This window comes from Camelus bactrianus, chromosome 1 (assembly GCF_048773025.1).
Source record: "Camelus bactrianus isolate YW-2024 breed Bactrian camel chromosome 1, ASM4877302v1, whole genome shotgun sequence".
Taxonomy (NCBI): domain Eukaryota; kingdom Metazoa; phylum Chordata; class Mammalia; order Artiodactyla; family Camelidae; genus Camelus; species Camelus bactrianus.
This window is the reverse complement of record NC_133539.1, coordinates 93,121,232-93,135,146: the sequence shown is the minus strand read 5'-3', so window position 1 is coordinate 93,135,146 and position 13,915 is coordinate 93,121,232. Positions and strand designations below refer to the sequence as shown.

Below are 13,915 nucleotides of genomic sequence, written 5' to 3'. Positions count from 1 at the left end.
AACACGCATCCTGAGTAGAACACTGAATGAAAACAGAACCGAACATTTCAAAGGCCAAGACTTAAGGGCTGCTGTTGACTGGCTGCCCCGAGATGTTACAGTTGTCACAGTTGCTCTTCCTGAGGCTAGCAAATTATTCCATTTTTCCCTGGGTTCTGCAAGTTACAGAATACTCTTCCAAATATCCTTCTTTTCATCGCATCACACAGAAACAGCTTCTGTTTCACTGACTAATATTCAGGCATAAATGTAACCATTAGAGCACCAGAAACAACCGGCTCTGTGTACCTACCTTATCAAGTAGTATGCTGTTAGGTCAAAGAACTGCAGTAAATAAACCTCAACAGTGTTAGACTTCAGCTTTTTTGGCTAACTTGTTTTTACTAGGAGAGAATTTGATCCCAAAGCTTAACACTGTGAGCACAGATTACTCAAGTTAACATCAATACAACCAATTTTCACTCTTCTTCCATGAAGAGCCTTTTCTTCCCCCAAGGAATGAAGGGAAGGACCACATAAAATTAAGGATGGTTTTAGGATTTGACACTGCCAGAAAGGAGAAGTATAGGTTGCTCTTATTCACTTTACCTGACATGTCAGACATGCAAGTAATAAAAATACTACTTAAGAAAACAAACACACAAACTTAAAATGCTTACTTTGAAGCACAGGACAAAATTTGAGATTTGGCTTTATGCACATTAGTAAAACTTACCCACCACTGAGCCCCATTCATTTAGGTAATGAGAGCCACAGATGTGAATTCTTGACAGCTACCCTGCCCATTCCACACCAGTAATTAGAAGTAGAAGAACAGAAGAGAGTCAGTGCATCAGGATAAAGTCATCAAGTCAAACCAAGCAAGCCAGACTCCCAGAAAAGTCTATTAGAGCTTCTGTGGCCACTGACATTAGGTCTCATCAGGAAACAGATATTTACAGAGCAACCCCTACTCCAGGGTTATGTAATGAGGCAAAGCAGACAACAAGGAGACTCTGTCTTGGATTTAAAGAGGTTAAATTTTAAGAGAATGAAATCTCTAAAGAGATATTTTATTAATGGCAGTTTAGAGCTGTGGTCAAGAACACAGAATTTGGATCCAGACATCCTGGGACAGAATTCCAGATCCGCCATATACTAGCTCTATGACCTTGGGCACAGTATTTAATCTCTCGGTGCCTGTTTCTTCATCTATAAAATAGGAATAATATCATTTACCCCTTGAAATGTTAAGGGCTGAATGAGTTAATTCATGTAAAGTACTAAAAACAGTAGCTATTAGTATAGTTTTATTATTGAAATTAAAAAAAAATGCCAAGACAAAAATACATGTGGGAGTACCTGGTAAAAGAGAATATGATGTGCTCCAATGGAGAGAAGTGTAATAACCCAATGGTAATAAAACAGGTCAGTGGAGATTTGGGGACAGGAAAGAGCAGGGCTATGATCAGAGGATAGGGAAAGATGACCCTCTGTCCTTGGTACCTAAAAGGGAATTAACAGGATACATGATTTTGGGGGCTGGATAAGACTAGGTGTGGGGGGTTGGGAATGCCAGATGATAAGATTTTAATCCAACAGCAATGCAATGAGATTTACAAGATACTTCTGAGCAATGGAGGGGGTGGGATAAAAGATATAATTCAGAAAGATGTTTGGGAAGAGAGAATAAAATGAATTGTTTACATCAGGGAGGAAAACTGAATTAACTGCACCATCAAAGATCTAGAGCAAGGACTGCAGACCTCTTACAAGGACTGTCTACATCCGACACAGTGCCCTCTTCTTTGTTCACACTGCACCTCCCTTCCCTCTGTTTTTCCCAGCCCCATTTCTTTTTCCTGAAATGGAATCGCTATGACTACAACATCAACATTTTAACAGGAAAAGCACAAAGATATAAAAGTTTAATCTGTTACGTGAGCTACTAAATACCACCTACCACTTGACAAGCATCATCCAAAGAAATGCAACCATTTTAGAAAGTGGGATCCAAGCCCTCAGAAACGGAGTGCGCCTGAATAATATATTAAATGTTCACTAGCTTCACATTTATCCCACCAACTCAGCCACGGGCTAAGACGCCAGCATCATCCACTGCAGCAAGCAAGTATACATAGTCAAAACGTCCTTGGCAGGGCTGGCATCTGAAACAACGTGCTACTTAAATTATTTACGTAGCTGCCTTATGCTTTCTCCATGATGTTCCCTATCACACAGAAACACCATTTGGTTAAAGTAAAATTGAAAAATCAAGTCCAGGAAAGTCTTGAGACTTCTCCCTTCCTCAAACCTGGGAGTAGTCAGTCCACTAGAGCTGTACAGCTAACCAGAGACGGAGCCCCCCAGCCATTCCTCATAACTCATCCCTCTGAGTAATAATCACCCATGTCCAAGACGAAATATTCTTCCAGTGTCATCTAAGTTACTTCAGGGTCAGCATAATTTCTCCATGTTCTGTCTTCAGCTGAGATAGATAACAGTAATTACCACTCTCTATAAAAGTCATTCTCCAGCCATGCTGGATCAGTAGATTCCATAAAATCAGATGAGAAACAAGGGAACAAAGGCAAGACTCCAGTGGCAGGCGAACAAGGGAAGCGTTCCGGAGGCGTCAGATGAAGTAACCTCATCACACATTCCGAGTACTGGAAGGTGTCTGCGGCTAGTCTGTAATATAGGCTACAAATTCAGGCAGATACCAACAATCTCTCTGATCCCATATTCTCCCTCTGGTATCCTTAATATTTTTAGAAAAGTTTATTTGGATAGAGTGCAGCAATGTTCAAGAATGTTAAGGGAAAGAACCTACTGTACAGCACAGGGAACTATATTCAATTTCTTATAATGACATAATGGAAAAGAATCTGAAAAGAAAAAATATGTATCTATGTTTATGTGTAACTGAATCATTTTGCTGTACACTTGAAACTAACATTGTAAATCAACTACACTTCAATAAAAATTAAAAAAAAAAAAATAAGAAAGAAACAGGCATTCGCCCATTATATAACACACACACTGTTCTTGTCCATTATGCCCCAGATCTCGATATGAACACAAATTTGACGTACTGGTTGCAATCCTGATATTTCAGCCATTTGGCACTCTGCTTTTTTTCATTTGTATTATAAACAGTTTTCCATGTCTCTACACCATCTTAATAATTATTTTAATTGCTGCCTAACAGGATAGCATAAATATTTAAAGAGCAGAACAGATGAGTAGGGAATTACATTTCCAACATTATTACATAATTAGAGTTTTAAAACTCTTAACAGAGTCTCATCTGTAAAATGAAAGGCACAACAAAGCGCTCTATGACGTCCTTTAGAATTCAACTCTTTAAAAGGATTAAATCAATCGTTTCTGCCACAGTCAGTTTAAAATGAGTAAAGTTCCTCGGGGGTTATCAGCTCACTAAGTTCCTCAAGCAGAAAATGCTGTTTAAAAATACACTTCTGAGTTGAAGTACTGTGATAGAAAGTACCATTTGGGGGAAGGGGGTGGGTTCCCAACATTCCTACTCAGGCTAGATGGCATCCAAGAGGGTTTACTTCTTCAAGCCAAGGTTGAATGAGAGATAACCACATCCTGTTAGGAATGCCATACATGCCACCTGATGGTGATCTGTTTTAGCAGCTTTGAAATATAGCTTACATACATGAAAATTCAGCTGTTTTAAAGGTACAGCTTCATGACTCTGGTATATTTAGAGCTGTGTGAGGATCTAAACTGAGACTGTTTCCATCACGCCCATCGGCAGGCACTTCCCACTTTCAGCCACAGCCCTAGACGACCCCTGACCTACTTTCCCGTGTCTGCACGTAGGCCTTTTCTGAATATTTCAAATAAATGAAAATCATGCATTATGTGGCCTCTGTCACTCAGCATAATGTTTCTGAGGTTCCCGTGGTGACTGTGTTCATTTATTCTGTCTTCTCTTTCCGCTATTCCCCTGACATCACATTAAACTCTTCTACCGCTGCTTAGGGTGAAAATGATGCAGAATGAGAGATGGGCTGAATAAATAACATACACATGCACACAATGGAGTACTACACAACTATAAAGGATAAGAGGGTCTCTGTGAACTGATGCGGAGTTTCCAGGAGTAAGTGAAGGAGGCAAAGTGTAAGCAAGCATGTATACATATACAGTATGCTACTTTTTACATAACAAAGGATGGGTCTTTTTTTAAATATATAAATAGCTGCTTATCAATACAAACAGAAACACAAGAAGGATAACCCAGAAAACAATAAAGCTGGTTACCTCTAAGCGTGAGAGAGAACTGAGTAAAAAGATAAGAAAGGCAGTGACACCTCTCTTAGTATCCTGTATGTTCAAAATTAAAATTCAACCAATGAGAATGAGAGGAGGGGAAATAAACACAAAAAGTGAACAAAAACATACACACGCACACACCAAGCTACTTGTGTATGGATTTGTATGTTTGTGGATATAGATACCTACGTACGTTTCTTAGCTCTGTTCTTTTAAAGGCCAAGAAGCAAAATCACCTCCACCAGTAATAACCACACTTGGTGCCCTGCTCATTCTCTACTTTAAAGGTCACTTTGAAATGGTTTCTCACACACAGGGTCACAGCCATGCTTGTGTTAAGGTCATACAAAAATATCACTTGCACTCTTTTGTCAATGCACCTATTCTGGGACACTGATCAACAAACTGCATTAGCGAGAAAAAAAAAAAAAAAAAGTCCAAATCTTCTGCAAGAGAATCTTTTCAGCAGAAAGGTACATGAAAAATGTGAATTGATGTCTTGCCAGCTTCCACAGATCAGAGTAAATCTGTGTAACTAAAAGGGATTAGTTTCTGAAAACAATTTCATTTCTATCTGAAAAGGGTGCCAAATAATGCAGGTAATGTCTCTGTCAAAGGAAGGAGAGGGAGATTGCCCCGAAGCATCAGAACAGAAGTAAAGGGTATGCTAAATTCTCAGCACAGACCAAAAACGTATTTCGGGACCTGGTACATGGTGAGCACTGAGACCTCTTGGTGATGGGCTGGATGATAATGGGTCCAGGCTCAGGGGCAGAAGGAGGGCTAGCAGAAAGAGTTCTGGTTTGGGTTCGGTTGCTAACCAGCTGTGTAAAATTCAGAAGGTCACAGTGTATCGCTGATTATTTCACTTCCCTCAACCCAGAAATGCCTTTTCCTCTAAGTTCTGTGAGTCTATAAACAGCTGATGTGGCTTTCACAAGTATTATTTTATCTTTCCATACGCTGAGAGCCTCATTCATCCAGAAGCCTATTAGAATAACTTGAAAGAAAAACAAAAAACCTGATTAACATCTGGATATCTTACAATAGACACGAATTCTCCAAGTGACCGTTATATAAAATATAACTGCTCTCACAAGGAATGGCGTCAACTTGAAACACTCTTCTTTGCCAGTAATAAGGCCTCAAAGTCAAATAATAGCTTATGACTAAGTGTGCTTTCAAACAGCGTAGAGAGCGCCACGCTCATTAAGTCATGATTCTTCCCACTGAAGAGCAAACAATGCAGAGTTCATTGATTTTTTTTTTTTCATTGCCTAAATCACTCCTGGGAGAAGATAAGATTATCTGAAAGGCTTTTAGAAACTAATTGGTTAGCAGTAACATTTTGGAACTTGTTTGCCAACTCTACCTGCACATAGTCTGCAAGGTTATTAATACGTATGGGAGGATTTAGGTCAAAGAAAGGGTGAAATGAATTAATCAGTAACTTTTTAAATGTCAGAACCTTTTTTCTATTTTATAAAGCCTTTCACTTAATACTTTCCTTTTTATTAAGACCCATTTTATATTCAACAGTAGTTTCTGTCCCATATTGGTTGGCCCTGAGAAACAAATGAAATACAAACAAGAATTCATAACAATACAGTTTTGTTGGTTTTACTTGATGTTATCCCATGAGGAAGGGGGATGTGAATTAATTTTTAAAATTCTAAATTTGGTCCCATCTACCACGTAAAGCGTTTTCTATGTCAACGTAAGATCAGAAATGACGATGTCGTCACCATTCCACAGTATGGTTTGTTATGAGATACATATATATATAAAGGACTACAGGTCCTGCTCTGTCATTTACTTAGTGATATGACAAACTGGCTATGTGGGAGCAAAATTCCCAAGCTACAACAGATACGATTGTATTTGTAGTTCTCCACCCTGGCTACACATTAAAATCACTTGGGGACCTTCTTCAAAGTGTTGATCACAGATCCCCACCACATGTCAATTAAATCAGCATCTCTCAGGGTGGAGCTGGACGGAGCATCTATTTTATTCGTTGGTTTGTTTAAACTTCCCAGAGTCTACTGTGCACCCAGACTGAAGACTGCTGACATAACATTAGGTGACTTATTCCTCTTAAGATCTCTGTGAAGTAAGTGGAGATAACTAACTGCCTCTCACTGTAGAGTCAGAGAAATGAAGAACCTGTCTGAGGTCATAAAGCTAGGCAGCACCAGAACCAGGTTTAAATCAGGTGCCCTGTGCCCTCGGGCAGCTCTCCTTCCATCTCACCACATGGAAAGTCTGCCTTCAAGTCCTGCCCAGGCCACTAACTGGCCCATCACTGATAAACCTTTCCAACACCTCTGACTCCAGTTTTCTGATCTATAAAAATAACTAATCGGTTTGCTGGTTCCTTAGACCCCTTCAACCAAATACTTAAAGTCTGTAATACACCAGGTCTAGCTTTTAGAAACTTTATATATCACAGTGATACTACTTCACATGAATACAAGACTGGTATGTAGTATGTAAAAATAACAATAAAATAGGGGATGCAATGGAAAAAATTAAGGACAAAAAGGAATGGGGCTGGGGGATGTGGCACGGATCAGCTGAACTCCAGAGGAGACAAAGTCTGAGCCTGACCCCCGAAGACCGTGATGAGAGCGCTTGGTGCCTTTTTTAAATGGTTCTTGTTCCAGGTCTGTGTACATTTTTAATCCCCACTTAGCACATGTAAACAGTAGCTGTGAGTACTCTAAAGGAATTATACTCTGTTTACCACCTTAAAAACTAGACCTCAGTATTTGTTTTCAGTAACTAGAAAGCCAGTTTCATTTATTGCTTACTCCTAACCTTCTTGGTTGTTTCCTGGGTGATGCTGGGCAAAGGGACTTAGTGAGGTTTAACCTTCCCTAAAGCCAGTAACATATTTTCTCTTAGTTCTACGAGAACTGTCATGTCAAAGCACAAAAGCATGTCTACTGGGAGCATGTTAAAAAGAATAAGAAGTTTACTAGACCACACATTAATTTCAGAATGCTAGCTTCTTGTCTGACTTGAGCTAACGCTCAAGATAGACATATACACGGCTGTTAGGAGATCAAAGCCCAGTGAGGTCCTTGAACAAATCCAACTTCTCCTAAGGCAGCAACCAGTCTCCAGGGTTGGCTTTAAGATACAGACCCCCAGACCATGTCTGGGAAATCCTTGTGAGACAAGAAGGAAAGGGGCAGGACACAGCCATTATAGCAATGTCACAGCAATTAACACCAAGATGGCAGAAGATTCAACTCCTGGTAGGCCTTGAGGCCCAAGATGGCAGGAGATCTGACTTCTAGTAGACCTTGAACTGCATTATATGCTCATTGCATTATGTTACCATGGGAAATGACACACCCATAGGCACCATGACGGTTCTGAGGCTGACCATAAACGGTCAAAAAGTGGGTAGTGGTCCATTTCCTAGGAATCCCAGCCCTTTCCCCAAAGTAGCTGGAATAATCCTCCCACTTGTTAGCATCTAAAGTTATCAAGCCCATAAAAACTAACCACCCCCACACCGAAAGGCCACTCTCCCTTCTGAGTGAGAGAGGGCCCACGGCCTCTCTATGGAGTGTGTATCCACTTTTACTTTAAATGAAACACCCACCCCCATGTCTCGTGGCCTCTCACTCCCGCACCTTCCGAGATGGCTTACACTTCGTGTACGACTGGCGTATGTATCTAACTTTTACTTTGAACTAAGCACCCAACCCCCACACCTCATGGCCTGTCTCTTCTGAGACAGCCAGCACTCCGTCTATGGAGTATGTATCTCTCTGAATAAATCTATCTTTACTCGCTGTGGCTCACCTTTGAATTCCTTCCTGCACAAAGCCAAGGACCCACACTTGGCAGGGCACGTCCCAGGGACTCCTCTTGTCCCGCATTCATTTTCCTGTATCACTTGTTGCTTGAGAATCTGCATTTTAAAACCTCTCCCAGGTAATTCTGAGGCCCATTTAAGTTTGGAAACCACAGCTCCAGGCACCACTACTGCCCACCTTGCCTGTTTAGCATGTGGTCAGTGGGAGCCAGTTTCCCAGTTCAGCGCTGGGCTTAAATTCAGAGTCATTTTGGTGAAACTAGCTCGGCTGTATGTCAGGATGTCAGCACAAGGTCTCATCCCCTACTGATAAAATAGGAAATGTCCCAGTTTAAGCGAGGGTTAAGAGATACGAAATTCCGGCTTTCAAGTAATCATTATCAGTTATTTCTCTATCACCTCTTGTCCCCTTGGGGGATGGTCAGTACCTCACAATTTCAGATCTGTTCTAACTGGTGCATAGCTGCTAAGTAGGACAGAGGTGCTTTCTTAGTTTTGAGCCCATGACCAGTCAGCATTTTACCTGCTCTCACCCATACCCCATCCAGAGTCATCTCTTTGAAAAGCAAGATACCTCAACAGGAAACTCACACAGTGGGCTCCACACACTAACATAGTACAAGTATTTACTGAAGTTGTTATCGTCTCATTCATTTCTCAAAGTCACTGTACACACTTTCCACCTACCTCTTGCATGGATTTTAATTGAAATTTAAAAGAGAAAATGTATTTTGTAATCCAAAAATTTCATATACACCCAACAGTTCCCAATTCTTACACTCAAGCCCCTATTTCCCTCACCAACTATTGGTTAACAGAGTTGATTTTTTGCTGTTTTTGGCAAAAAAAGTCAAGAAAGTTTAACTGATTTCAGGCAAACTGTCCTACTTTTGTACACAGAAGTTCTGCTTCTGTGTGCCTGCAAGGCTTTCTGTCTAAGAGTCAAATAACAGACAACGGAGGAAGGGATCACATTTTCTAGAAAACAAAGCACTGCCCCGCCCCCAAGCCTTTGTTGTCTTCAGGCCATTGGTCTCCCAGGGGCTCAAGGTTTCAGACCACCTGCTGAGTTGAAGCACAGCCAGCTGGCAATCAAGTTGTAAGGCATTTAAAGCAAACACCTCGTTTCTGTGGCAGGTGTTTTGAGGGGGTGGGCAGGAATCCATGCTAAAAAAATATGTAAAAATAGATATTCCCTGTGGTGAGGAAAATGCCTGGAGAACCCCCTCAGGTTTATTTTTCAAAAATTATTTGTCCCCATCCAAATCCTAGTCCTAATACCAAAAGCTCTCCTCTTTTTTTTTTTTTAAATGCCACATAAACATCACTAAGTAGCTGAGCATTCACCACAGCCTATTTGTGGCACTCTGATTAGAGTCGCTATCCCAAATCACTGCACTATAGATCTTAAAATCATTTTTCTAAAGTAGAAAGACCTAAAAATGGGAGAACGATGAAAAAAACTTAAAACTCCTTTTAAGCAAAATTCGCATGTGTAATCAGAGCAGATGTGCTTATAAAGTTTCTAAATAGTCAATCCCAGAAAAAAGGCCAGCATTAAAACCAAAACTATCTGGTAACAAGATTTCTTGAGTCTCTGCATTCAGAAATAATGACACGCCTTCACACACACACGTATGAGAACACAAACATTTACACACTTCTGCAGCAGTGTGAGGGTGACTTCCAAGCAAGAGTAAAAAGGGCTGAAAAGTGTCTACAATCATCCTGATTGGTGGGGTGGATCCTGGGAGGCATACAGCAATTGACAAGGGACAGAAAAAAATGTCAGGGAGGGCAGGGAGGGTATTGGGGGTGGGTCAAGAGAGAGTAGGAAATATAAACACAAGGGTGGCAGGGACAAGAAGGAGCGACTGGAAGCAAACCTTGATGGTGAAGAAGAGAGTAAGAAAGAACCAAAGGAGGAAAAAACAGCTGTAGTCCAGGAAGAAAGTAAGAGGTTGGCAGGAGAGTTGACACCTGACAGCCATCTTAATGTCAGAAGCATAGGGTGCTAGGAGAGTCATATGTGACATCAGTAGGTCAGTGGAATGCAGGACCCATTTCAGACTGCAGTCTATACAATTTCAAGCACATAAGCAATATCATGTAACTATGTCGGTCCTCATAGAAGCTCTCCCAGAGCAGGGCTTTTACACTTTCTATGATACAGGCAAAGGACAAAAGCCCTAATGGAAAAGGATGATCAGTTTAACTGCATCTAAAAATATCTACATAAGCCAAAAATACAATTCAAAATAAGCAAAGACTAAGAGAAAACATTTGCAAAGAGACATAACAGAAAAAGGATTAATATCCATAAAGGGTTCCTGAAAGTCAATAAGCAAAAGGATAAGAGAAGACAATTCACAGAAGAAATGACCAATAAATAGAGGAAAATGCTTAACCTTCCTCATGGTTAAAAGTTTAAAGTCAAAAGTGAAATACTTTGAAAAGCACAAATTTTAATATAAAAAAAAGCAATTGTGGATGAAGTTCCAAGGCTGATAATAAGGTCATAACTTAGGTAACATTACTTGCATCAATTTAGCAATGTTTGTCTAAATTTAAAATAAACGTGCATTTTGACCTTGCAATCACAGTACCAGGGATTTATCCTGTACGGATATTGGAATAATAAAGCAAGAGATAGAGAGAGGTAACATGGCTGATCATTGCCACCTTGTTTGTAATTGTCTAAAAACCAACTAGAAATCATCTAAACACCCACGAGACCTGATTAAATAAATTATGAGTCAATCATAAAAATAGTATGATGTCATTAAAAATAATACCATACATCTAAATTTGCCAAAATGGACAGCTGTCCAAGATTCACATTAAGTGAATAAAAAGTTACAAAGCAGTATTTACAGCATCATGATTCTACTCGAGTTTTCTAATATATATATATATATATATATATATATATATATATATATATATATAAATATGTTATATAGTCTTGGAAATTTTCTGAAATTTGTGGAAAGGAAATGGTATTTAAAGAGGAAGAGACAAGAGTTCTTCAATTTCCACCTTAAAGCCTTCTGTATTGTTAAAGAATTTTCTTGTCTTTGCCATGAGCAAGTACTGCTTTGAAAAAGAATTTTTTTAACATATGGAAGGTGTCATATTTACTTTAAAATTGCACATAATTTGCCAGAGCAAGCAAAAGAAAATATTGCCACTCCTTTGCAATTTTGCTATCTGCAAATATGATGTAGCAAAAAGAAAGCCAAAAGACCTGCATACAAATCCTGGATTCATTTCTCAGTCACACTGTCACCAGGCAGCTGACTCTGGGCCAGTCACCTCACATGTTCAACACAAGCATCATGGTAAAGATTCAGTGGGATAAAGTATAAAAAGTGTCTTGCAGATGACTGTATACAGAGGTTTTGGTATGTTTATACAATGGAATACTATTCAGCCATAAAAAATAAAATAATGCCATTTGCAGCAACATGGATGGACCTGGAGATCATCAAGTGAAGTAAGTCAGAAAGAGAAAGAAAAATACCATATAATATCACTTATATGTGGAATATATATTTTTAAAAAAGCACAAATAAATTTATTTACAAAAAAGAAACAGACTCAGAGATAGAAAACAGACTTAAGGTTACCAGAGGGGGAAAAGGGATGGGGACGGGAGTTAGAGATTTGCAGATACTAACTACTATATATAAAACAGATAAACAAGTTTATACTATATAGCACAGGGAACTATATTCAGTATCTTGCAGTAACCTATAATGAAAAAGAATGAAAAGGAATATATGTAGATACACATATGACTGAAACATGCTGTACACCAGAAATTAACACAACATTGTAAACTGACTATACTTCAATTTTAACAAAGGTGTCTTGTTCAATTCTCAGCGCACATTACACCTTCAACAAAACTAGTTTCTTTCCCTCTTCCTAAATGATATGAGAGCTCAGAAAAAAGCAGCATCTCAAGGCACTGTCAGCAGATTCTGGATCATTGAAAAGTCTACCTCAGGACAATAAAACCACTTCCAAATGTTGAAGGAACTTGAGTTTCTACGCCACCCTATGCAGCATGGCCTAATCCTGGGGTATTCATTCCAGTTCACACACAGATGACTCCAAACGTCAATCTCCAGCACCACCCTCCTCCTTCAGTTTCAGCCTTCAGTTGTATGTACAACTGCCGGGTGCCAGTGCTGGGACATCGAAGAGTCTTAAACATCACGTAAATCTTAGACTTGCTCTGCCCCAGACTCTCTGTCTCAGTAACTGGCTCCCCTCCATCCCCTAACTGTTTAAGCCCCAAACTAAGACGTCATCGTTGTTTCCCTTCTCCATCCTTCACAAAGCCTGACTCTTCATCTAAAGCACAACTCAAATCCACCATTTCTATCAATATGACAACCCCATGATCCAAACCCCCCATCATCTCTCTCCTGGATGTCTCAGCATTCCAGTTGACCTCCCTGCTCCCCCAACCACATAAAATTCTCCATGTCATAGCTAACGTAGTTTTTCTTTTTAAAGGTCAGGTAGACTTTTCAAAATGATCCAACAGCCTCCAAGATTATTAATCCCAAACTCTTCGCTACAGCCTACATGATCTCACTTCAGCCTGTCTCCTTACTCCCCCTTCCTATAATCATTGGGCTCCACACAGTCCTCCAGGCACTCTGCCTCTCTCTCAAATGCTTTCCCTCCACATCTTTCCAGGACTGACTCCTTGAAATTCAGGTTAGGATTAAGTAACCCAGAGGAGTAGGTGCTGATGCCTCAATCTGGAGAGGCCTACTGGTTGTCTCTTACTAACACCTATTTACTTCCTTATTTTCTGTCACTGCTCACGAAGATGTAAGCTCTAAGAGAACAGAAATGTTTTATTCACTCATGATTCCCTGTGCCTAGAACAGGGCCTGGCACACAGTGGTGATGCCATACATTTTTGTTCATTGCACCAATGATTTTGTGGTTCCCGGTGAACAGACCTAAAAGAGATCCCCAACTCTTTTCTGTTGCCATGAAAAATAAAGAATATTTTATGGAGAAAAAAAAAAAAAAACCTGGGGGTTGATTTGTTTATCATAGGAACACTGGTTTTTTTTTTTAGCATTTAAATCTAAGGTTTGACTAAGCGTCAATACAAATGGTGAGACATGCTAACTATTAACTTAAGTGGCAATCAATGTGTTGTTGTGTCTGCTAATAGTGAAGAATATGATTTGAAAGTGTTTCATTAGACCTTTCAGAGTACAGCAGAGTCACCTAGCTGGCAGGAGAATTCATTCATTCAAAATATTTTATTCTCCCAGAACTCCAAGTTCAATATAAGGAAACTTCCTAAAGCAGTTCATAAGCTGTCTGTGAGATTTCACCGTATTATAGATGAGGCAGCATTTTTATAGATCCTTTCAGTTTTTGTGGTGATTCAGCCCCTCATCTGGTATCCACCACCTACATTTGCTTTTTTTCTGACTCCTGCACTGTACTGAGTCACACAAAGGTAAGGTTCTAACATTACATTTGTATACCATGCATCGTAGGAAAAGGAGAAAAGACTAGAAGGCTTTATACCAAGATGCCAACTACAGTGGTTTCTGGATTACAGGGTTCCAGATGATTCATAATCTTCTTCATTTTCTTGTGTGGTTTCCATTTTCTGCAGTTAACAAGCAACATTTTTAAAATAAAAAATAACTTTTTTTAAAATTACCTAATATGCTACTTGACCATATGCAACAAAAGCTGAAAAAGAGATTTGAAAATTTTAAAAATACTAAAATGCTTTCATGTGATGGA

General features: G+C 39.6%; 1 protein-coding gene across 3 annotated transcripts in view; it reads right to left on the bottom strand.

Annotated features, from left to right (window-relative positions):
• LOC123615988 (1-phosphatidylinositol 4,5-bisphosphate phosphodiesterase eta-1-like) overlaps positions 1-13,915 on the bottom strand; it is a 117,672-nt gene that overhangs the window by 7,998 nt on the left and 95,759 nt on the right. The gene's annotated exons all lie outside the window — the stretch shown is intronic.